The 2,500-nt window shown below is 43.1% G+C and overlaps 1 protein-coding gene and 1 long non-coding RNA gene across 4 annotated transcripts in view; one reads left to right on the top strand and one right to left on the bottom strand.

The window, feature by feature from the left end:
* LOC143287927 (uncharacterized) overlaps positions 1 to 178 on the bottom strand; it is a 7,832-nt gene extending 7,654 nt beyond the window's left edge. The window contains exon 1 of the long non-coding RNA XR_013056021.1: positions 116 to 178. This is a non-coding gene — a long non-coding RNA (uncharacterized LOC143287927). The remainder of the gene's footprint in view (positions 1 to 115) is intronic.
* A 1,611-nt stretch (positions 179 to 1,789) lies between these two features.
* Positions 1,790 to 2,500, top strand: part of LOC143288611 (ultra-long-chain fatty acid omega-hydroxylase-like) — a 20,429-nt gene continuing 19,718 nt past the window's right edge. For all 3 annotated transcript variants that reach the window (XR_013056123.1, XR_013056122.1, XM_076597267.1), the window contains exon 1: positions 1,790 to 1,862. The gene's annotated coding sequence lies outside the window, so the exon portion shown is untranslated. The remainder of the gene's footprint in view (positions 1,863 to 2,500) is intronic.

The following is a 2,500-nucleotide window of genomic DNA, read 5'->3' as shown; positions in this document are numbered from 1 at the left end:
GTTGTGTTTACACTGCAAACAATCATAACCAAACGCAATACGCTGCTAGCAACTATGCTATGGTACCATAGCATGCTTGTTGCTCAGTTTACGAATATAATATGTCCATACCAACCTTCGCAGAAATCACATCGGCCGCCGGACTTTAGCCTTCTGCTATCGGGTCATGGGGTCATGGCCGAATCAGATTTCTATCGGCACGGCTTCAATTTTGTTTTTGTTCTGAGCGTACGCACGCACGCAAGCACGCACACACAGACACAGACACACAGACACAGATCTGAGACACACAGAGACATACAGACAAACACACACACATATACACCCAACACACGCGCGCGCGCACACACACACACACACACACACACACACACACACACACACACACACACACACTCACCCTTCCCCCTCACACACACTGACACACACGCACGCACTGACACAGATACTCGATCTTTTCCTTGCATACACATATACAAACCAGTAGACTTTTTCCTTGCTAGTTTAGTGACTTAACTTGTGATTTTCTACTGTCACTACAGAGTGAGTAAAGACTCGAGACGTTTGACTAAAGAAAGAATTAAAAGAACTGAGAATCACACACACACACACACACACACACACACACACACACACACACACACACACACACACACACACACACACACTGCACGCACACACACACGCACGTCACGTATATGCATATACACATGCACACACCAGAACCACGCGGCTACACTGACAACCACCACCAGTAGGTACTGTACTCAGTACTCCTGCATATTTGTAATAATCTCTTTTTTGTCACAACAGATTTCTCTGAGTAAAATTCGGGATCAGCTCTCAGTCCCCAGGGACAGCACGGCGTCCGCCGAGTCGCTACACAGACAGCGCCACCTTTTTTTTTCTTTTTCTTTCTTTTTTTTCCCCCTGCGTGCATTTTTTTTATTTGTCACAAGTTTTTTCCCCACTGATCGAAGTGGATTTTTCTACAGACTTTTTGCCAGGGACAATTAATCCTTTTGTTGCCGTGGATTCTTTTACGTGCGCTAAATGCATGCTGCACACAGGACCTTATTTGGTTTATCGTCTCATCGGCCGAATGACTGACGTCCAGACCACCACTCATGCAAGGTCTAGTGGAGGGCCGGAGAAAACTTGTACCCGGCTACGGCGACTGGGCTGTGATTCGACTCAGTGAACCAGCGCGTTCAGATTCTATCGCAGCTTCCCAGCCGGGCGGACGCGTTACCTCTTATAATTGGCCATCACTCCACACATACAATATACGCTATATTAGTCAGTACTGCGCTGCTGCTCCTACTATACTTCTACTGCTACCACTACTAGTTCTTCAGAACTTGTACTACAACTACAAACATATCACGGCACAGTTCATTGTTTGCCACGCCGGGTGGGTTCAAGTTATGCGGCTGTGATGCCGCGGCCGCAATTAAAAACCTGTTTTGATGTTTTAACTTGATGATGGACACACATATTATGGGTTTTGTCAGGTTGTTGTTGTTAATTGATTGTTGATTTGTTCAGTTTTGTTTTTTCAGCTTGCGGCATCTTCAGACTGTGACAAGTGCCTTTTTTCACTCAGTCACCATATGCAGGCCGGCTCACCGGCGTCCTACTTTGGCGGCACCATGTGTGTGTGTGTGTGTGTGTGTGTGAAGCGCGCGCGAAAATGAGAGAGAGAGAGAGAGAGAGAGAGAGAGGAGGCTCTGAACAATAAAAAGAAGTGAATGGAAAACGTGTCAATAAGCACAAGTGCCCAAAATGCTCAAGGGAGATAACGGCAATCAATGTTGTTGCGAAAAACATTCCGACAGTTTCAGTTCGAGAAAAGAAGGCAGGTAGGTTATTCTTTCCGAGTTTTTGTCCGATGCATGAGTTTTTATATTTCACCATTTTCAAAGAGGAGGATATAATAATTGTTGTCGTCTCAGCCTGTCGGTCTGTCGTTTTCACTTTATGCGTGCATGTCGCCCTGACATTGTGTGTGTGCACGGTGTGTGTGTGTGAAATATAATGTTTAAATATAGATTTGTTGATTGGATGGTTGACAAACGATCACGCAGGATTAAAAAAATATATATTTAATTTTTTATACACAAGCATTCGCAAATGATTTATTTAATGAAAAAATGTGTATGAGGATAAATAATTAAACTGAATTTCACATATATTTGCTCTTTTAATTGTGCTCAATTAAGCTTATAGTCCGCTTGTTTATTGTATATATTCTTTGGTTATCTGTGCTATCGTTTGAATTGTCTGTGTCAGTGAATGTCTGGACTGACTGAGGTTATCACTGTGATGGAAATAAATGACATTGAACTTGATAACATAAAGGTACACATGCACCGAGAACATGTAGGAGGGAGCATACTGTAAAGGTACATAAGCACCAAAGAACACAAGCACACAACTTGTAATACATACTGACATTTAGAAGTTCTTGAGTACTAATCAAGTTCACATGTAGTATTAT

The sequence above is a fragment of the Babylonia areolata genome, chromosome 12 (assembly GCF_041734735.1).
Source record: "Babylonia areolata isolate BAREFJ2019XMU chromosome 12, ASM4173473v1, whole genome shotgun sequence".
Classification (NCBI taxonomy): domain Eukaryota; kingdom Metazoa; phylum Mollusca; class Gastropoda; order Neogastropoda; family Buccinidae; genus Babylonia; species Babylonia areolata.
Note: the sequence above shows the minus strand (reverse complement) of the source record. Positions and strands in the feature narration are given on the sequence as shown.